Source organism: Motacilla alba, chromosome 1A, assembly GCF_015832195.1.
Source record: "Motacilla alba alba isolate MOTALB_02 chromosome 1A, Motacilla_alba_V1.0_pri, whole genome shotgun sequence".
Taxonomy (NCBI): Eukaryota; Metazoa; Chordata; class Aves; order Passeriformes; family Motacillidae; genus Motacilla; species Motacilla alba.
This window is the reverse complement of record NC_052031.1, coordinates 38,069,252-38,093,009: the sequence shown is the minus strand read 5'-3', so window position 1 is coordinate 38,093,009 and position 23,758 is coordinate 38,069,252. Positions and strand designations below refer to the sequence as shown.

The 23,758-nt window shown below is 37.2% G+C and overlaps 1 protein-coding gene across 6 annotated transcripts in view; it reads right to left on the bottom strand.

Moving 5' to 3' along the window:
* SYT1 (synaptotagmin 1) overlaps positions 1–23,758 on the bottom strand; it is a 330,932-nt gene that overhangs the window by 245,666 nt on the left and 61,508 nt on the right. For all 6 annotated transcript variants that reach the window (XM_038153158.1, XM_038153157.1, XM_038153156.1 and 3 more), the window contains exon 2: positions 6,934–7,024. The gene's annotated coding sequence lies outside the window, so the exon portion shown is untranslated. The remainder of the gene's footprint in view (positions 1–6,933; positions 7,025–23,758) is intronic.

Here is a 23,758-nt window from a genome sequence, read left to right as displayed (position 1 = left end):
TATATTATATTAATTGTATATATTATATATACATGTGATTCCATGCTTTTTTTCTAAATGACTACTCTTATCTGTATACAACATGTTACTAAGACTATTTTCCCACTTTTCAGTGACTTCCTACCTTACTCACATCCCTCAGAATTTGGGGGATGGACCCAAGATTCAGATATGTTGAAGAGTTCAGTTATGGTAGCCACAAAGAGACCAATTATGGTTAATTATTGCTATTACTAATGCTAATTAGTAAGTAACAATTTGTTCAGAAAACTAACTGAAAAAGGGAAGAAAGAAACTCATCAATGAACAAGAAAAGTCTGTCTTGGTTCATTTTCTATGTTGGCAATGATTTATTTGGTTTTGTGGGCACATTTGCCACCCTAGATTTGCTTTCATAGTATCTGTTTCTTGAGATATCTGAAGAACTAAGTCTGATACAAAGATTTGATGGATGTCTGCCTAACTAATGTATGTAGCTATTACTTTGTATTTTTCTTCTTTATTACATTTTCAGAATCAAAAAGAGATAAGCATTACTACAAGTCACTGTTATCAATATCAAGAAGACACACACAAAAGATGTTTGAACAAAATGAAATTTTACATGTCAGTGGTAGACAAGCTGTTGTTGGAAAGTGCCAGATAATTAAATTTTACAGAGAATCACAAATTTTGGACCCCTCACAGTGATGAGATCTGTCAGACACAGATAAGAATTTGTAGTTTTAAAATATACAAGGTTTCATATCGCATCTTCTTTTAATGTGAGAACAAAACAAACCAGTTGTTTGTGCCAACAGCTCCAAGCAGTTTGTCATACAGCAAAGGACAAAGCATCGCTCTGGTTGGGCCACTACCATGCTGACACCAACAGACAGAATTCATAGATAACAAAGCAGGAATCTGTATTCACTCAGTTTACCAAAGAAATAGTGGGAGGGCAGCAGAGGATGTATCTATATCAGGACAGTACTCTAACCAAGTGTGCAGAGAACAGGAAGCCCCAAAAGCAGAGACAGACACTAGAAGGGACACAGCAAGTCTGCCTGACTCCAACTGAAGACCTGGATGCCCACCCTGTCCCAGCATGGGCTGGGTCTGCACATGAAGGACATAAAAAAATTAGATTCACAGTGATACAGAAGGCAAATATTTTTTAATATTTTAAGGGAAGGCATGTAATTTTAATATTTTTTCTTTTTAATGTCACATACAAGGGGTTACACACAAAAGATGCTCACTTGCTGTGAGATGAGGTTAGAAAAAAGACCCTCAAGTCTTCCAGACTATCCTGAGAAAAGGACCTTTACTTTCTCTGGCTGCTCAAACTGTTTGAGAGACACTGTGATGTCTGGGGCACCGCTGTCCTGGCACTCGCAGCAGAGGCTGAAGGGCACTGGGAGGAGAGGCAGGGTCTGCCCAGGGCTGGTCACAGCAGGTTCCAGATGCCCCCACTGTACCCACCTAAGGGCACAGCTGAGCCCCACAGCTCAGGTGGGGACAAACCCCCTTGAGAATACCTCTGGGAAATGTATTTAAGATGGTGCAAAACCACCAGCAGAGAGAAGTGAGAGGGGAAAATGTGAGCAAGAAGCCCTGTGCAAAGGCTGGAGCAGAGATGCCCCTGCAGCCCATAATGGGGACCATGATCATGCAAGTTCCCCTGCAGCCTCTGGAGGTCCCCGTGTTGGACAAGGGGAAAAGGATGAGGAGTGAGTGACAGGGATCAGCTGTTATAAACTGGCCACAAACCTCATTTCCCACCTCTCTGTGCTGCTCAGTGGGGGCAAGCAAAAGGGTTGGGAATGAAGGAGTGAATTTGAGAAGAACAAGGGGAGAAGGTGTTTTAGGTTTTATCCTTGTTTCTCACCATACCAATCTATTTTAATCAGCAATAAATTAAGTTAATCTCCCTCAAGTTGAGCTGTTTTGTCCCTTAAAGCCAGTGATGTCCCTGCCCTCATCTTGGGACACATGGAGTGAGAGAGGGGCTGGGTGGGAGCCTGGCAGCCAGCTGAGGTCAGCCCACTGCTCTTGCGAATCCAATCTGGGAACTGAATTTCACAAATTCAGGTAGTCCAATTATAAAAAAGTGACCCAATTTCATTATTCATTACAATACTAAGCACACTTGCTAACAGTAAGGTGAGCAACACTTGCTATACAAAAAGTATATGCTGGTTCCACCACCTGATGCCCACAGCCACCTTCTGTGAAGGCTCAAAGTTCTGGAGTGGTTTCAAAAGCTGCTTAAACTGATTTAAGGCTTTGCTACTGCCAAAAGAGAAGAGATCCTGCCCTACTTTTCACATGCACATCACTGCACTATTTTCTTGTGAGGCAGCAATAAGGCTTATCTGGCTGAAAACTACTGTACATTTTTAGTGCTGGAACAAAAAGGGGGCAAAGATCACCACTTCCAGCAAACACACTATCATGAAACTATACCCTTGGAGGGCTTCAGGCTCATGATTTCAATATACCTCAGAAAATGACTTATGCTTACGAGACTTGGATCATAGCCATTCCCCCAGCTTCACACTGGGGTTTCTTAAAATGTCCATCCTGATTTATTCGGATGTAAAGATAGTAAGAAATATCCTGCTGGTTTTTTTTTTTGAGGTAATTTGTCTCAAAAATTTTTCAACATTGGTTCTGAAAGTCCTCTGGTCCTGTCAAAGGTTTGGTGAAGCAATCTAAATTTATGGTCTACTAATCTGGTATCCTCTCTGTGACAAATGACAAGGTCAATCATTTACAAATGTGCATGACCTCCTGCAGTAGTTATCTGTAACATAATTCAGTCCATGAAAGAATACCTTACCCACTTAGCCATTCACTTGGCCCTACACCTGGGGTCTTCTTCTTCCCCCTAAAATCTTAAAACAATTTACTCACAGAAACATACAATATGCTCAGTTGGAAGGGATCCAACTCAAGTTGGAAGAGTCTGACTCCTGGCCCCAAGAATCTCACCACATGCCTAAAAAGCATTGTCCAAATGCTTCTTGAACTCTGTCAGGCTTGGTGGTGTGACTACTTCCCCTGGGGAGCCTATTCCAGTGCCCAACCACCGTCTGGTTGAAAAGCTTTTTCCAGATATCTAACCTAAAACTCCCCTCACACAACTTCAGGCATTTGCTTGGGTCCTGTCACTGGTCATAAGAGAGAAGAGATTGGTACCTGCTGCTCCTCTTCCCCCCATGAGGATTTTGAAAACCACACTGAGGTGTCCCCTCAGTCACCTCTACTCCAGGCTGAACCAACCAAGTGATCTCAGCTGCTCCTCATACGGCTTCCCCTCTGGACCCTTTTCTACCCTTGTTGCCCTCCTGTGGATGCTCACTAATAGCTCCATGTCTTTTATATATTGTGGCACCCAGAATTGCCCCCAGGACTTGAGATGAGGCTGCCCCAGTGCAGAGCAGAGCAGGACAATCCCCTCCCTTGCCCAGCTGGTGATGCTGTGCCTACTGCACCTCAGGGCAGGGTTGGCCCTCCTGGCTGCCAGGGCACAGCTGACTCGTCTGCAACTTGCCCTCGACCAGGATCCCTCAGGTTCCTTTCCATGGCATTGCTCTCCAGCATATCATTCCCCAGTCTGTCCATACATCCAGGGTTGCCCCATCCCAGGTACAGAATCCAGCACCTGCTCTTGTTAAATTTCATATGGTTGCTGATTGGTTAAGGTCCCTCTGTAGGGCCTCTCAGCCCTCAAGGGAATTGACAGCTTCTCCCAATTTAATGTTGTCAGCAAACTTATTTAGTATTCCTTTGTGTTCAAGTAATTAACTCTAACTGCCCTGTCAATTCAAAACCGTTCTGAATTTTCCCAGCTTCTTGGCTTCATCCTATAGCAATCTAATGGGGCTTTATCCAGCCAGTTAAAAGCCACAATTCTCTTCCCAGATATGGTGTGCACTTGTAGGTGCATACTTTCCCCATAAAACTATTATTTTCCCACGTGGTTTTAGTTTCTTTTTTTGCCTGCCAAAAAGGAAAGAAAAGGCATGTTCCCCCGCCACATAAACATATGCAGGAGAATAAGTGTTTAGTTTCTGACCATTGATGATGCTGAGATTGACTGGGATAAACAGCAAGGGGCCCCAGTACCACCTCTGGCTCAGTGAGCCAACTGTTTGATTGTTCTCATGTTGTTTAACAGCTTATGTAATTGCTGCTGGTTTAGACTGTAACACAGTAAGTGCAGCACTGTGGGAAGAAAGAGGCCTGTTTCTGCACCAGCAGTTTTATTCTCTTTCTTTCAGGAAGAGTAAGATCTGAACTTGACTGTATTACTTTGTGAAATTTTGTTTTCCCCAGAGAAGTCATCGTTGTATCTGATTCAATCTGAATCGTCCAAGCCCATAAATCCCATTGCAACCTATGTTGCTAGTATAAAACAGTTGAATTTTCTTTCAGCTAAGGAGGTTATAAAGAGCTTAATTTCAACATATTGATTAAAGTAATTTTTGCATTTATTGTTCTCCCTATTTTTAACGGATGCACACACCATAGATCTATGTAATGTTCCATTTTCACTGTTGCTTAATGGTTTACCTTTAGGATGGCAATGATTAAAGGAGGCAAGATGTATCCATCTACAGGCTAGGGACTTTATCAGTGAAAAGTTGAGTTTCAAAAGGGAAATGAAATGAAGAGTTAAAAAAAAGGAGGTAAAAAACATAGTAATAGGAATTTTTTTTAATACTTTTATTTTTAGAAAGAGGTTTACAGTCTATCAACCTTTGCTCACCTATGATTTTAGTGTTCATTGCAACAATACCTTAGTCCTTATTTCTTGCACAGTCCCAGGATTCTAGGGCTCCTTGTTTCTCACAAATGTGCTAGAAATTAAACACTTCCAGGGTAGGAAAACAGGAATGAACTCATGAGAGTTTTTGCTATCAACTAGCATGGTATCTTGAATTTAAATGGTCAGACCACTGAGACTGGTTGGTCTGGGGCCTCCTGATTCTGGATCTGTACTATTTACAGTCTTTCTCTGTGCTCTGTGGATATTCCCTTAGCTGGCCTGAGCACCATTCTGCCTTTTTAAAATGTTCAAAGCAACTACACTGGAAGTAATAGTTCCTGTGAGAGAAGAACTGCTTTCATTCCTGTTACTATCAAGCAATAAATACCTCCAAAGCAAAAAGTATCAAGATCTGCACACCATGAATATTTCTAAATGAAAAGTAGTATTAAAGAGAAATTGCATCTTAAACACTTAAAGGAGTATTTTTGCCAGTACAATGGTGTTTTTAAGAAGGAAGACTCCTTGCAACACTTAAAAATTTCCAATTTTTTTTGTATTTCACTAACCACTTCCTAATACCCAAAAAGTTTCAGAAGGCATTTCCTACTGACTCTGCTTATTACAGTAATCCCTTTAACCCATTTTTTAGTATATTATACAGACATTAGTATGCTAGGGGACCTACCAAACAAATTCTCTGACTCTGATGACAAATTGAGAAGCATTTCTAGTTCAGATTTGTGCATAAGATCCTCAGGTTTTGCTGCAATCTTAGGTTATCAGTACAGATTTAAAAAAAAATTCTCCTAGAATATTCAATTTTTGCTTTAATTTGCTTTTCCACTTCATATTTACCTTACAGACAATTTTATTCTATTTCACATTCCTGAGAACCTCATTGTAGCTCATGGGTCTATGTGGATCATCTCTTTAGCAGCAATACTCTTCAGGGCACAAGACAGTCAAATGTGCATGCAAGTCCTTGAAGCTATTGTTCATATGGAAATTCAACTTTCAAATCCCAAAACATTTGCTTTCATTTAAATTAGTCTGAGTTATAAGACTGGTGACTTACTCCCAGACACATTCATAAGACGGTATTTCATATTCTCAGAAGGAACTGCCTGTAACTGAGATATGCAAGACAGATAGTGAACAGAGCTGGAAATTAACTTTATCACTGGGATGAACACACTACTACTTCAATCAAAATTTATTTTCAAGTTTTGGTGGAACAGGAACAGATTCAGGGGAACTAGAAGATTAAATGTTTTTGATAGAATCATAGAATATGCTGGATTGGAAGGAACCCATCAGGATCATTAAGTCTAACTCCTGTCTTTTAAAAATGAAGAGTCTCTTTAACAATGTAAATACCTTGCAGGAAATAAAGACTTCTATATTAAATATATTTATATCTGGATGTTATTACGCTGTTAATACAATTGTGACATGAATTTAATTTTTGGCTCCTAAAATCAGAAAAAGGTCTAGAATGCAAGCCTGATACTATAATCACACTGGCTAATTTCACTGTGCTGTCTACATCACTGATATTGAATTTTATGAAACGACTACAGAAGCAATGGGACTGCCTGGTGGAGACTGAGGTGTACAAGCATTAACTCAAATGGAACTCATCAGCTAAAAAGGCACAGCAGACATTCTATCTGCAACTTGAAAAATCACAGTACTTTACTATGTGCAGCTACATTGCCTAAGATACTCACAGGCAAAAATATAAGGACACACACTAGTGAATGTACTAATCAAAGACAAACCCTACTCAGAAGTGATCTGTTTAGTGGTGCACAATGGCAGATGCCACAGCATATTTTTTTGTGATGCAAGGCTGCTCAAGATCATCTATGGATAATGAACCATGACAGCTTGGGATTTGATAAAACATAAATTGATGGTGAGAGAAGGCAAAGAATACAACTACTATCTCAACAAGAAATGCAAATTAACTGGATTTTTTTAATCTTTAATGTCAGAATGAAATATCATGTATTACGACAAAATTACATGTTCATTAATCTAACAAACTGTGCATCAGAAGAAGTGATTTCTTTAATTTCTTTACTATCTCCATTTTAATTTGTGGGAAATGCCACAGATTAAAGCACTTAACAGGTTATAGAAGGTAACAGAATCTTGTTTGTTTAAAATACCTTATATGATTGGCATCAATGCAGGGTTCACAGGGGAATCTTGAATGAAGGGTCTTCTTCTTCACGGTTCAGGAAATTATTCCTTTTCTCCCTTTAAAAGAAAGATATTCAATGTAAACAATTACCAGTACCTATAGTCCTGTATTTTCCATCTTTGCCCATGAAAAACTGCTGCTTAAAAACTCTTTTAAATGTACTTGGTTTGTTCACTGCCTTCAGCTGATTGCCCATAGCTGATTATCATAAGATTTAATCAGACTGTTAAGAGACAGAGAAGAAAAATATGTGAACAAAATTTCTTCATCATGGACTGATGTGGACTGTTTTCTTAGTGCGCTCCAATATTATATGTTTCTGTAGACTTCATCCATGAGCCAAGTAAAGTGCACATCATATCTTTCTACTGCTGTAACCCACAAGATTCCTTAACTTAGCACGCTCAGTGAATTCACATGACACTGGAAAGACACGGATTTACACCTGAACTTTTTTTAAACTTCTATACACAAAAAGACAATTTCAGAACAGTTAGGATTGAGGGGCAAAAGTGACATCAGTCAATTCAATCTTAGACCCAAAACAATTTCCTAGAACTATTCTGATTATACCAGATTTTTTTTCCTTCTCTGCTCCTCTATTTGCCTTCTATAGAGTCTCATATTCTGGTAAATTAAAAGAATTCACCTGACTTTTCCCCCACAGCTATAACTAGAAGCTCCAGTTAAGACTTAATTCTCACTGTGCTGGAAGTTGTTTGAACAAGACTGTTAGACATCTTTAAGATTTTTATAAATCAAATCCCTTAGACAGTAAAGAACAGGAGTAAAGCTACATCAATATATTTGTTCTACAGATGAAAGCTAAGGTACACAAATATTAAACAATATGCTGACAAGTTGCACGATCCTTGAACTCTGGTTCAAGGATCCTTCTCAGTCTTAAATGCCTTGAATCCTTGCCCAGTACCTGAATCACACCCCATTAAGCCTGTCTCCAGTCCCCATATCTTATATGTAGCACTTCTGAATATTTTCCTCAGGAGGAAGTACTATCAGTATTTAATTTTGTCAGACTTGACAATATTTAAAAGTATAAAATTACAAATAAAGATTTTTTTAAACAACAAAAGCATTGAATTAAATCAAAAATTAATTAAAATAATTTTAAATACTTAGGAAGCTGTCATTTTTCATTAATTAAGTACTAATGTAAAAATGATGGAATTTTTAATGATGGAATTTTACAGTTTACTAACTGTAAAAATTATGGAATTTTCTGTAAATGTATATACCTATTACTTGCCTTCTAATTTTTAGGGAATAAAGTCCATATCAGCAAGCACATAGCATTGAATTTAGAGTCACCAAAGTGCAGGGGTACAAGAATTTACAGCTCCACATAATGTGTCTTTTCTATCAGAAAAGGAAAGAAAGACTAAAGCCTTTGAATTACTCCAGGACCTAGAGTTTTAATGAAATAACTATCAGGAAAAGCTGATTAAAAATGTTCTGACTTTCACAGTCAACAATTATTTTGTAGCTTGTGGCTGTCTGGATAGAATATCTTTATTTATCAAAACAACAAAGTGAAATTAAACTCATTAGATGCAAACCACAACATTAATAAAAAAAATCACTGCAATGTCAAGCACTCAAAGTTTAATTCAGTCTATTTCCGAGGCTTTATGAAAGTCTCTGAGTCACAATTTTTTTATGGGGAGCTATGCTTATTCAGTGCCTATGTTGTTTTTTCAAGGAATTTAAGGGGTTTACCCCTCCTATTCATGACTGCTCTAGAATTCATTTACCTTATGGAGCAGATCCTTAAAATAAAATAATTATTTTCATGATGAAATTTCTTTAAGATAAAAAATCCACTAATTTTATACACCAAATAATAGATCCTTATTTCCTCTCCACGTCTTTTATTTTTTTTTTTTCTCAAGCATGTAGTATATATTGTATATTCCTATATATCCAAGACAACTCCCACCGAATACCATTTTCCTGCCTTCCTGGCTCATTTCTCAACCATTCCCAGTTCTCTCGAGCTAGGATTACTGGCTGATACTACTGGCACTTATGTTGGCAGCTCTACATCTGCTGTCCAGATATCCAATTCCTTATTAAATCTGTCTTCTCTAGAGCTCCCTGCCAATTCTGACTCTTTTTGTTTAGTCAGTCCCAGTTTCCCATTCCATGTCCAATTTTTATGCCCTTTCTCATTATCCAGGTTGACTGTTAATCCACTGCCTTTGCCCATCAAGCCTCAACCATTCCCCCCTCGGCTCAAAGCTGACCAATTTTTTGGTACTCTTTTGCCCACTGGGGTCTTGGCAGAGTTCTGTCTGGGAGAACGCACAGGGGAGCACCAAAAGCCATCACAGGAAACTCTTTTCAGATGTTTTTCATCTTGCATCAAAAAGTCCACTGGATGATAGGGATGCTAGAGTTTATCACAGTCAGCCTCTGGAGTTTTGAGAAGCTAGAGCACACTTAGTAATGACTGCAAATGGATATTTTTCATCTTTGTTTTATTAACAGATCCCTCTTCCCTCTGTGAATTATTTTCCTTTTCAAAAGGCTTATGATTTTGCTAATTCTAGTGAATATTCCCAGGCATGACCACAAACACATTCTGTCAGAACTGGCAATCTCACTGCTAGGCAGAAGACCTCAATCTGCCAAAAAGGAAACTTTCAAATATGACATGTAGTTTTGTGCTGAGATCTTAACTGTGTTGAAAAATCCTGGTTAAATGCAAACATTTCTAAGGAGAAAGAACTTAACATTTGGGAGTCAAGAAAACACAGATAAATCTGTAGAGTAAGTTTTAGTATGTTCTAATATGGGTAACAATGAAGTATGAACCATGTTTCAACAAGAATTTTTAGGTTTTCTTAGAGATTTAAAACCTCTTTTTACAAGTCTCTTAGGGAGCAGAATGAATCTCACTTATTGGATGAACAGTGCATAATACTTTGCATAATAAAATTAAGCAGCCTGAAGTACATGTGAACATGACTAATGAGACCAAATGCAGCAGGAAAACCAAGCAGATGGTTTGAGTGAGCTGGAACAGAGTAGCAGGGAGAGATCTGAATGTTTTGGGGTTTTGCAGGATACATACAGAAACACAAATATAATTTTTGCATTTCTGTATAACAGTGCATCTGTCAGCACTCTGGTGGTCTACAGAGCACAAGCAAGAGCTTGCCAGAATACTAATGCTGTCTGTGGAAAACCTTTAAGAGTCGTCTATGGAGATACACAATGCAAACAAAATGGAGGTTGAGGGTAGGAGTTGATTGTTTTGCTGTGCCTTGCTTTTTTAATTGCATAAAAAGATACTTAAGCTAGGGGTGTATTTTTAATGAATGAGTTCTTCATCAACAGCCTGTTTCTCAGACACCTCCTTAGTAGTATGAACATCTGGGGGGAAATGCAGTAAGAGAGAGAGAAAGGAGGCAGCAGGTATTAAAAAAAAATAAAAATGATAGGAAAAGTCTTTCTTATCAAGAAAGGTCAACGAACAACTTATAAAGGATGCTACCAGAAACACTGGAAGATGAAGATACATTCAGTTTCCTCTCACTGCTTTCTGGGAAAAAAAACCCAGATCTGTCCACAGAAAAGATTAGCTCCTCATTTCTGTAGCCCTCTGTTACGGAGGGTTAGCAGACAGCCTCACCTCGAGTGGTATTCAGGTGAAGGTATAGCTCTGCTCTGCATGAAACCCATTCTGACACTGGCTATTTACATCTGCAAGCTTAAGGGCCTGCCTGTAGTTATGTTACAAAGAACAAGCAGATTCAGAAAGTATAAAACTGAGTAAATTTACAATGTCATCCTGCTGCCATCTCTACCAAAAATGATGGGGATAAAATGCTTTCAGATATGTATTTTCTGACTGAGATTTTTTTTTCACTAGAAAACTTTATGTGATGTTTTGAAAGGAAGCACAGGCATTATCTCAGATTGCAATATAAAGGTATCTTGTCAACAAAGTAATCATAACCAATGTTCAGAAGAAAACTATTTAATTGATTTTTCTGCTCCTGTCAATAAGTAGTCTATTTCACTGCTGATGATTATGCTACAGCTGTAGCCCATCTACCACATATTTGACTATGACAGGCTCCTAATATTCAGTGCTCATAACACAATTTAGTAGTGTAAAATACTTCCATTACCAACACAAACTGTTGGGGTACAAAAGTCATACATTCTTTAATCCCTTCAGTTAGTTTTTAAAATGTATCTTTCCACTGTGTGCACTGGTCTCTCTTTTTTAAAAGTTCAGAATATTTAGAAACATAGAAAGAGACTGAATAATTCCATGAAGCATCATTATTCAGGCAAGAAAATAAAAAAGGACCAAAACTCACAAAATCACGAACTTCTTTTAGCTCTGGAAGACAGTGGTAGGATTTCTTTTTTTTTTTTTTTTTTTTTTTCCAGGGACTTCTGATGAGACAGAGGACTCAAACTCTACCTTTGTATCATTTTAGGTTTGGCATAATATTGTATAGAGGATAACTACCAACTTTAAAGGAAGCTGGTAGGAGCAAAGTGCAAAACAAACAGAAGAAAGTGGTTCTCTGCCCAACAGGTGAAAAATCTATGAAACTGCCAGAAACATATTAGGGGGCACAAGAAAATGTTAATGTACGGAGAAACTTAACATGAATTTAGAAAAGAGATTCATTGAGAGCTGGTGATATCACACCAGGTTTAGGAAATCCCTAGAGCTGAAAACAGTTGGAGTCTGGGAATTTTCTAGACCTGTGTTATGTACTCTCACTCTATTCTTCTCTTCTCTGGAAATCTGCTACGGCTTATTGGCAATAAGATGCTCAACACTGTAGATCCAAGGCTAAGAGAATCCCTGGTCTGAATTTTTGGAACCATTCTTCCATTTCAATGAAATGCTCTGAATTTGTTTGCATTTCTGCCTAAGAAAAGGCAAGGAAATGGATGCCTTAATATTCCAGGAATTAGTCAAAACCACTGCATGACACATCTGCATCACCCACTGGTCCTCAGTACTGTGAGACCACTTGTACTGAACAAACTTGTATGGCTTAAACTGGGTAGGTCCATGATCATTATTTCATTAGTAGTGGTTCCTGTTATTGAGAATGGTAAAGGAGAAAATTTTGAAATAATAATGATAATGATAATGATAATAATAATAATAATAATAATAATAATAATAATAATAAATGTTAGATCCATTTTCTTTCCTTACATGGCATAGACAAGTGTAAGGCAGAAAAGGGTAAACACAGAACCCAGCAAGATGGTCTAAAACCTAGGAGGAACTATGCTTAATTTTATCTGGTAAAGCAAGAGCAGAACACAAAGTGACTACAGCACAGAGTCATATGAACACACAGACTTAGAACTGTCTGATCTGGTAACTGCAACTTGGAACTGTTTTCTTTGCCTGTGTGTTGTTTTAGGTATCCATATGGTACCACACAGCTAGACATTTATAAAAAATTACCTTGGTGACATGTGGCTAACATCTTTGAGTTGTCAACTTTCAAAAAAATGTGCCTGTCTCACATGTCAGTATTCAAGCTTATTTGTGTTTACTGGTCTCCCCTGTCTCAGTAGCATGTTTTTTCACCTTCCTCTTGGGAATATTTTTTTTCAGAAGAATTTGGACTGAAATTTTTGTTTATCTATTAAAATTATATAAAATTAGTGAAAGAAATTCTGGTCCATTTCTCTACTTCCCAATCAAAACCAGCACACAATACATACAGGCAAATACACACTTTGGTCTGCACTTGAATGACAAGAAGACAAAAAGATAATTTCTACTAGCACCCTACTTTATTGGTTCCCATTTGAAATTCTGGGTAAATACCACACTCCTGCTTCCACTTCACTTATGCATGATGTTACTTAGTAACATTCTTTCTGCTTTTGCTTCACTGATCATTAACAATATTTTTTTTACTATAGCAAAAGCAGACAGCAACAGACATCTTGCTTTACTGTAAACATTTTTCTTCCACATGAATGCTGAATGCTGAAGCATGCAATTGAAAGTAAGAATCAATAGTTCACTACAGAGCAAAAAAAATACATTTCCTTATATTGTGCCAACTCCTACCCTCAAACTCTCATTCTGACCTCTCGTACCACACTAAATTCATGATCTCTAATTCCACACTGATCAATTCATTTACTTGCTACTAAAGAACAATTCCCAGCTTAAACTATCAGCATAATCTTTAATCTATGAAAGATATCAAACAAAATATCTCATACAGAACTCTCTGCAGAAGCAACAATTGGGTTTTTTCATGCCGCAAGTAAAAATAACTTAAAGACATACAATTAACAAGTTGACAAGAAAGGGCAAGTTTCTGATGTTCTGTCTTCCAGATCTAAGGACTTGCTCAATTAGCAATTATTAAAGTCAACTAACGTGACCAGCTGACAACTTCTAATGCCATATTAAGAGTTTATTCTTTGCCAGCATCAAGCTGATGTACAGTATGCTCCTCTGTATCTAGAAAACTCAACATGTCCTTTTTAAGATGACAAAACAATCTTCGCAAAGCTCTGGTAACAGAAGCTTACAGTTTATCAAAATCCTGTAAATTACCTCAGGTTCAACTCTCTCTAAACTAGTTCATTAGCCAATAAGGTTGGAAAGAAGCATTTTCCTGTACCAACAGCTTTGATGAGTTGAGTTGACATTTTTCTCACACACACAAAGAAAAAAAAATCAAAATCCACTTGCCAAGCATTGTTTCCCCACTGCAACATTTAAAGGAAGATTGCCATTTCCTCTGGCAAAGACTTATGAACATAAAAAAAAAAAAAAAAGCTGTACTCATAAAATCAGGAAAACAAAAACCCCAATCAAATTAGAAATCTCTAGCAGTATGAACTTATCACATACACCCAGGCAGAGCTCTCTTGCAACTAGGGATCAGATAAAGATTTTAATTAGCTCCCTTGAAAATTGTTGTTTGCATTTAGAACAAATGACAAGTTCATCATCACCTCTTTATCATCCACTTTCCAGGAAGCTTCTTTGTCAGAATCTACATCCCAACCATGAATACGTGTGCACATAAAGCAGTCAAATTATAGTAAATTATAACCAAATGCCTTTTAAGAGTGGAACCCTTTGTATTTTAAGCTTGGAGTTCCTACTGCCCAACTGGGCAACACAGCTTAGATGGCAAGTTTTTAGAGTTGCACTTATTTGGAAACAGGAAAACATGGGAACATGGGAACTCACAACAGTGAAACCAGGTTTGCATCAAGAATGATATAAATTACAACACACATGAGATTTTATTATTAGTTCAGACAAACAAATGCATAGCACAGTAAATTCTGCCTTGGTAGAGGAAAAGAATGCCAGGCCCATATATTTTTCAATCTGCATCTTCTATTGTTAACTTTCACACATTATATGCATACAGATTTATGAACATAAATGTGTTAATAACCAATCAATCAGTCCAGAATAACCAGGCTGTAGTAAAGATAGCATTTTAAAGAATTTTCATTTGTCTTTGAGGTACTACTTTCTTAACTATAAGGAAGTGTCTGTCACTTAAGAGGAGACAAAACTAGTCTGTGGTGCCTCTACAAAGGTGTAGGTGAATCACAGTTTTAGTCTTTTAGTCTGCATCTTAACAAGACATTTTGAAAAACATGAAAAAGTCTACTTAGTTTTCTACGAATTTCCTGAGGTTTGTCAATATTAGATGATCAGGCTTAAAAAGTGTGAAGTAATTTATCACAAAAACAACTGCTTACTGAGAACCTCCAACAGAATATTAAGTGATACAGATAATTTTACTTACCTGAAAAGTAATAACACAATGTCCAAAACCCCCAAACGGCTACTGAAATAAAGTTTCTGTGAAATATTTGTATTAATATTACTTTTTTCTTTTGTTTTCAATTTTTAAATCAACTGTTATTTAAAACTATAGATAAACAGGCGCTACTGCTTCACTTCTAGTTAGCAGCTTTCTGACTATCTCTGAATAGTAGGATTCAGAAGGATACTGAAGTTTCAGATATTGTGGTGGGTTGTCCCTGGCCAAAAACTAAGTACCCACCAGCCACCCATTCACCCTACCTCCAACCATGGAGGAGAGAATTTGAATCACAGAAGGAAAAACTCATGGGCTGAGACAAAGCCAATTTACAAAGTAAAGGGAAAAAACAGGGCAAAACCACACAAGTGAAGCAAAGGCCCTCCTGCCAGCATCCCAGTGCTCAAACAGCCTCCAAGCAACAAGTACTTTGGAAAGGCCAGCCTGCAGCTTTTATCACTGAGCGTGACATTCTAAGGCACAGAATACCCCTATGGTCGATGTGGGTCACTTGTCCTGCCTGTGTTCCCTCCCAAGCTCTTGCACACCCACCCCCAGCCTACTTGCTATGGACAAAATTAGAAAAGGCCTTTTTGTTGCACAAGCGCTGCTCTGCAATAGGTAAAACCCTGGTGTGTTACCATCACTGTTTTAGTCACTAACCTAAATCAGCAGCGTGTGAGCTGCAATGAAGGAAGTCAGCTCCATCTGACCCAGACCCAATACAGATACTCAGTCACAGTTCATGTCTCATGTTAGCTAGAATGACATCTAACTGCACACAGTGACCTTCCCTCATTCTCTTTCTCTTACCATTCCCACCCTGGTTTCCAGGCACGCTGATGAACAAGCAACCAGGACACCCAAAAGCACTACTCATGCAATCCAAATGCAACTACTGAGGACATAGTCCTCAAATCAGACGTCACCTCTGATGCCACCAGCCTCATTTCCATCTCCTTGTCATTTCACTTTCCAAAGTGCAGCACAAGAAAAATTTCTCAACTGTCTTTGCTCCAGGTAGTACATAATAAACTGGTTTTGGGGTTTTTTTGCCTTTCTAATTTCTCTGATTCCTTTCCCTTAATTTACTGTCTCTCAAAGCCTGTCCAGTTCTTGACATTCCTGATGTATTTGACATCTCTCAGCTTCCTTGTACTTCATACACTTCTTTGATTTCCCTAAAAAACTCAACTAGCATTCAGTCCACTAAGGAACTTCTCCATCGTATCATCTGTTCATGTTTCCAAGTTGGTGTTTTGTGCTTGAATGGGAATCATGCAGGTAAGAACTTAGTAGTAACCCTTACTGATAGAAATGCAACTTCTAAAGTTTGTGACAGTACAGAGGTAAAAAGAAGTAGAAATATTATTAAGTAAGATTAAGTAAGTAATTCTGTTTCTCAAACCATTTCACAGTTTACTTCAGGAATATTTTAACATAGAAAAAACAATATTGAGGCAAAACTTAATTTTCCATGTTATACTGCATTGCATTCAAGAAAGCAGCGGTTTTCTTGACTCTCTGTCATGTTGTCAGTCCATATTGAACTGAAACAAATTGAAGAAATAATTAATAATACAATATTATTCTCAGCAGTTCCACATGCTATCGAGGCTATTTAAATAGTCTATAAAGAATTGCTCAGAAAGGCACAACTGACAGTGTGCATTGACTGGATGATGAATCATAAGGTATTTTAAGTAAAGTTTTGCTTGATTAAGTGTTTTGTTTTTAACCACCCACACCGTATTGTTTGATGTATCAGGACAGATCAAACTGTTCTCACTCTTCTACTGAAAACCACACAAGCTTACAAATTATAAGTTCTATTGTATTATGGAATTGATGCCAACCAGAAGAGCTATGTATTGTGTGATTCCAATTTTCTATTTTTTGGCCAAGTATTTAGCACCAGGTATTGTTATATATGAAACTAACCCGGATACATCACACACTTATAGCTTTGTGTCATATGGAAATAATTTTAGTTTTTGTCTCCTTATTTTCAAAATACATTTATTTGTCCTCCTGAAGTATAATTCCTCATTTGATTATTTTTTTTAGCTGGCAACCAAACTGATTACATCTAGAATATCTTCAGACAGAGTAATAAATGAACAAAGCCCACTGATTTGAGGCAAACCATACCTGACTTCTGCCATTGTAAATGCTGCCAGTGCACACACTTCTTTGTTTAGACCAGCAGATGAGATATTTGCATGTCTAAAGATGCACAAAAGCACCTAATGGAGATTATAAAAGCATCTAAATGAGTATGCACCTTATTTCCAGCAACCTTATTGGAGTCAAGCATCTATTATAATTAAGTCATTCCAGTTAAACCTACCATGTTTAACTCTGGTCACCTCCAATACTTCCAGTACTTCTTAACAATATCCTCAATAATATCAATCAGAAATCTGATTTTCTAAAAGGTAAACATCAAAATTTATCACTCAAAGCAATAAAGCAAAATTTAAACGAGGGTATGAAAAATGTACTAGCTCTACCTTCTGGAAAAAAAAAAAATCTTAGGTAACAAAATCAGCTTCATCTCCAGGTTTTGCAATTGCAGAGTTATTTCTCCTGGCATGCATACAGTTTTAGATTATTACCTTTATACAATATAATGCAATAAAATCTTTATGGTATAGCAAAGCTTTCCCTCACCTTCATGTGATTTCACTTTTTTACATGCTCTGAAGGAAGAGTTACAAATTAATTGCATAGATCACTTTCTGTAGACACAGTAGTGTGTCAGTGCTGACTTAAAAAAAACACTAATGAATTTGCTAACCACTCGGTCTCCATGAGCATTTGAAGAATTAAGGACCTAAATTAATTTTTTAACTATTCCTCTAGTTTTTGGTGTGTTGATTTTCGGGTGAACAAGAGTGAGGGGGGAAATGCTTACTTCGTTTTACATGTGTTTACTGGATCCCAGATCCTTCCCTTCCACATTTTTCCCGGATAATAAATACTCACTCTTTTTTCAGCTCAGTCCTGAGATTTAATTAAGATGGAGTCGTAGCATGCTGGGTACTGGGCAAATATGCAGTCAAAAGAAAGAAAAACATTATAGCAACCAACCAAAGAGTTTAAACATATACTGACATTGGCATTGGAGAATCAGGACACAGTACCTAGTTACTTTAAGTAAACTGTCACTTTAAAGTCCTTTTTCTGTTGGAAAATCTACTGTAATGCCTATCAAGCAGAAACACAGTAGTAAAAATGATGGAACAAAGAATGTAAGCTAAAAACTCCCACCCTAATGAAGGTATAAGGACAAAAATAAACAGATGAGAAAAGAATGTCCTTGTTCCTAACATTAGAAGAAGCTTAAGGCTGTGGAACACAGGAAGCAAACCACCAGTCTTTCAATAAGCACATAAAGTTTTTTCTTTATTAACTCCTCAGAATGGTATTTCAAGAAATAAACACATTAAAGTGCTGCTTCTCTAAGAGTAGCAGAAAAGAATAATATTTCATATTTTGGTGTATGCTATTTAGAACTTCTTTTGGTATTCTATTCTTTTATGTGCTACAGGAGTATAAAAAGCTATATTCAGTTGAAATGACACATCCAAACAACTCACCTCAGAGACTATTTAGGGCAAGCATGCCAGCACATCAAACAGTACAAGCTACAACAGAGAGATGCAAGGACAAGCTCTGCTACTATTTCAAGCTGTCTCTTGTTGAGAATTCAGGTGCCAGTTATGAAGATCATATAAATGTTTTATGTTTTGCACAATCACTATTGATTAATTATGACCTACATTAGCATTTGAGAAGCCTCAGCAGTAAGACCCTGTAAGACTGCAGACAGTCATTTCAGGTGAATTACTGGTGTGATCCTACAAAATGTCAGTAAATAAGGAGATCATTTCACCACAATAATTATCAAGGCAGTAGAAAAACAAACTAACAAAATGCACGGCAGTGACATGTTATCTAATCACAATGTTGTGTTTGTTTGTGTAGAGGTTACTTTGAAATGCATCCATTTGAAAATACAAAACCCTTCTGATATGGCTATTATGGTATGCATTACAAAACTCCTAAAAATAAGGATTTATATAATGTAAGATACATCTGCAGTTTTGGATATACTAATAACCATCACTATTTTCACATAGTTTTGTCTATTCTTTGAATACCATGCTCAGAAGAAAAATGGTATAATGAGAATGTAACATCTCAGGGCAGGATGTTCCACCTTCATTTAAATATCAGAGGACATGGATGTCCAGTGAGCTGGACTGGAGAGGAGGGTAGCGTGCTGCCACAAAAGCTATTTGCAGCAGTTAATACTGGAAGCTTTCACAAATCCATGACTGGAACTAGAGTAAGCTCTACTCTGACTAACAAATTGCTGGCAGCAATTAAAAATGACCCAATTATTTCTGGAAAAAATAGTTCTTTAAAACTTTAAGGTGAAATAGACAGATGGGAGGAGTAAAAAAGCAAAATGATGATGTATGAAAATTCAATAGCATTTTAGTTGAAAACAGAAAAGCTGAATAACATTCTTTATTGTCTTTCAATGAAATAACAGAATAAAAGAAGCTGATGTAATTGTTTTAAACAACATTTTTTTCCATAAATAGCATTTGTGTTTTAATTACAGTGTTAAAGCTGAGGGAAGAGAATTTACTTGGTTGCATACCGTTTCTTTATAACCATTCTTAATATTACTCATTAAACTGGCATGCATTTGACATAGAAGTGCACTTCTACTCTATTCCTTTAAATCACTGAAACATCTGTATTACTCCTTAGCACCAACTTAACTACTGATGTAGCTGAAAATGCAGTCAGCTGAGCATCTTCATCTCTTTCAGCATAATCTAGTATCTCAGTGATTTGAGGGAGCAGAGGCTTACATAAGACTCCTATATAGACCCATATACCTATAAACCTTTCTATTACTGCAACACCGTTTCTTAGTTGCTGTTATTGTTCCTCTGGGAACTTATTTACTAGTGGAATTTCTTCCCCCCATATAACTCAACTAACCCTTAAAAGGAATCCTTTATAAGTACTTAAAATTATGAGAACAACAAATCACTTACAGAGAGTATATTCTGAAAATAAGTTTTCCTAGTGATAGATTCTGTGACACATTGTTCATTAGTTATTTTTTGTTACAAATGAAACTTCTGAGGAAAAAACAAAAACCCAAAGTTTACATTTCCTAAACCCTCTCAGACTGCAGAGGCCACTAAAATTCGAAAATACTTAAATAGTGGTTCCTGATTCTATTTAGAGCCTCAAAACACAGTGTCAGCAAAGAACAGTACATATTGAAGCAGTCAGTAGTACTACTAACCTGGCCAAACCCTATTCAGCACAAAGGCTGTAGAAATGAGCTGTGCAATTCTGGCTATGATCAAAACTGACCTTATATTTATATTTTCAAATCTGTTCCCTGGGACTTGCACCTCCTTTCACTGTTCTATTCATCTGCTGCCTCTTGTCTTAAACTGAACTCCTATGCCACTGCATCTTTGGTCAATATATTCACTGACCATCCCAAATGATGGATCTACATTTCTTGACTAGGTGTTAGAGCAGCCCTGTAGCAGGAACTGCTGGGAACTCCATGATATTCTCCAACAAGCACAACAGTTAAGCTTCTGTTTTAAAGGTTTCATCCAGCACAGCTCTGACACTTTTTCTGGGAGGAATGAGCTGGTACTTTCACGAGGATGAAGATGCATCATGACAGATTCCTTACAGTATACAGCCCTGAACAAGCTAAGGACTCCTTTAAGTCACACAACAAGGTACCCAACAACGAGCCAGAAAAGCTTTGTAAAAGCTTGGCCACCTCTGTTCTAAAACACATCCTGCTCTCCTTTAGTAGGTGTGATTCAACAGAAGTCTGGCAAATGTGGGCACGCACACACATGTACAGCTTTCGGCCACACAAATGAACCCATCACCCTTCATGATCCCTTTCCTGGCCATGCAAATGTAATTATGCAACACTGTTCACCAAAATAAGAGAAAACAATAATAATAATAATTTATTTTTTTTTTAAAGGGGGAAAAGCAGGAAACCTCTAAAGCAACCCTATGACCCTTTAAGGCAAGAAGTCCTGGATTTTGCTCTGTATTATTAAATCAATAGAGAAGACTTCTACACTATGATTACAGCACCTACTATCAAAATCCCTAAAAAAGGAGCTGGAAATTTTCTTAGTACTGAATTATGAAAACTAAAATAGTTTCTTTTGAAACACCAAGCTGAATCAGCTTAGTGGGCCAGTATCTGGCAAGCAATGCAACACATTATGGAGCACTTTAATTATTCATAAGCTTGAAAGACACTATATGCCTTCCAAAAGGCAAAAAACATCCCGCTATATCCTACGTATGTAGGATGTATCTAATATCTTACAGACAAAGGAGATCAACAAAGTTACTGGAAGTTACTCTAATGTTTGTGTTGGGTAAATAAATGAAAAGTAAATATTAATTAAGCTTTTATCTCTCAGTTTTTACCTTTCATCTTTTTCACTTAACCCAAATATGTCTAGTACCATTCACTGCCACTGTGCTCTCAGGTGAATAAATTATTATACCACATTAGTATACACTGTTTTACTTTATATTAGACTTCTAATTCACTGTATCACTGAAGCTGTGGTTGCCTCCAGTGAACATCTTTCTCCACAAGGCTCAAAATCTTTTTCCTCCTCCTTTTCTCCCCTCATCTTTCACATTGCTTTGGAGGGTAATTACAGTCCCCTTTTCCTCACAGCAAGAAACTGAGTTCTACCCCAGTAAAAGACCTAAGCCCCATGACCTTTCTGGCTTTTGCTTCCCTTGTACAAATGGTGCCTGCTTAGTGATGGCCTTCCTTATGGCTTTTTTCTTTTCCTCTTTTCTCCTTCTGCATTCATTTCCACTCTCTGTGTCCAACTTCAAAGTTTTCACTCTAGAGTGCTTCATTTCATCCTTATTAATCTCAGACATTCAACTTATCTGGGGAACAGTCTCCCAGCTACCACTGGATTAATATTTTCCATTTCCTCCTGTCAGTTTTCCAAAACTGTACTTAATCTGAACACAAAGTTGACTTAACACATAAAAGAGAAGTTCATGTGCTCTTCTAACTCATTGTAATATGAAGTGTGAAAACTATTCTTTAATTTTGTTTGTACAGGATAGGCTAGACTAAAACCTGAGCAAATAAATTATGCTGCTCCTTGAATATCTGCCTAACCCTATGTATAAGGAGGGTATTGTAAGAAAAAAGTTCCTTCAAAGTTTTGTGTATGGAATTAAAGATTAAGATCCAGAGGGCTCTGCTGTTTAATTCAAAGATGTTTTATTACTCAAAAATACTTGCTCTTCGTGAACAACTATAGGCATGCACATGGGCTGGGATTAGCAATAAATATATCTGTACATAAGAACAAAGAGTGAAGTATTTTTCACCTATATGAATAAAATACCAAGAAGAAAAAATGAGAAATGTATCAAAATGTAGTGAAGATGGCACAGATTTTAGGATTAGGGTAAAATATTGAATGCAGGGATGAAGATGTATAACAGGAGTACAAAATATAAATTATCAGTCAATTATAAAAGTAGAAGAAAAGCTCAAGAAGATTAAGCTGAGGGTGACAGAACAATTCCCAGCCCAAAGTCTGAAAGAACAGGAAAAGGATATTTCAGGTAGCAGGATCATTATCTTGTCCTATAAGTATAGAAGAGAGTAGAATAGTGTAGGGCAGCAAAGTAGGAGAGAGGAGAAAGCAATTACAGCATCAGATGGTTGGAAAGCTTTTCAAAAATGTGTATTTTTTCAAAGGAAGTTTTCAGAGTAGCTGTATTTAATTTAAAGACATGCAGGTCAAGGGAGGATGAGCAGGCAGATCACACTGTATTAATTCAGGAGCTATCTTCAAGATTCTGGGAATTATTAGACACTGGAAATGTGAGAGACCTCACATATCAGAAGTTCAGATAAGCATTTTTCATATCATGCAACATGGGAAATCATTACTCAGTTGACATAAAATTAGGATTAATATCAGAAATATTAGGTCAGTAAGTAACTAAAGGGGAAATGAAAGTGGTTACTGTTAGAAGTTTCAGGCTAGAGGGAAGCTATTAAGAGAGTTCCTCAATGGCCAGTCTTGGGAGAAATCTTGTTATTTTTGTAACTACTTCAGCCAAAGTATCAGTACTATATTAGTGACCTATCCTGGTAATTTGTTTTTGGGATGATAATCAATACTGAGGAGCATTGGGATATTTGTATGCAAAGAACTGGGTGACCTTGAGAACACGAATAACACCAGTGAAATAAAAATCTAGCATATAAATGGTAAGGCCATCCCCCTAAGGACTAATAAAATCATTTCTTCCATAAGCCAGAATTTCATCAGTTGAAAATGACTGAGGTGGAAAAGGATAAGTCATAGGATTTAAGTATGAGCTGTTAGTGTTATATGGACAATGCAACTCTAAGCTGCATCAAAAAAGATTTTTCAGGAGAGAAGGAAATACCAATATGGGCAAAATCTAATCATTGCTATCTCTAAATTGCCATAGAACCCTGTTCACTCATGTTAAAGAATGATAAGCTTAAATTGGAAGATGTGCAGAAAAGAGGTGCCAACATGATCAGAGAAATGGAAAATCTATCTGACAAAAAGAGACTGAAAATGCTTAAGCATATCTGGTCTGGTGAAATGAAAGTCAAGAGAAAATATGCCAGGGAACTGAATAGTGAAAGGAAGGAAAAATTATTCAGTCTAGGAGGCACAGCTGGCATAAGAACAAATAAATAAATATAAGGTGGCCATGAATAAAGTCAGGCTGCAAATAAAAAAAATTAAAATATAAACACTAAACCAATGAGAACCTGTAACAGGAAAAATGGATGCAACTCCCATCCCCTTCCCAGAACTACACGTTCCTGCACTGTGCTTTACAAGC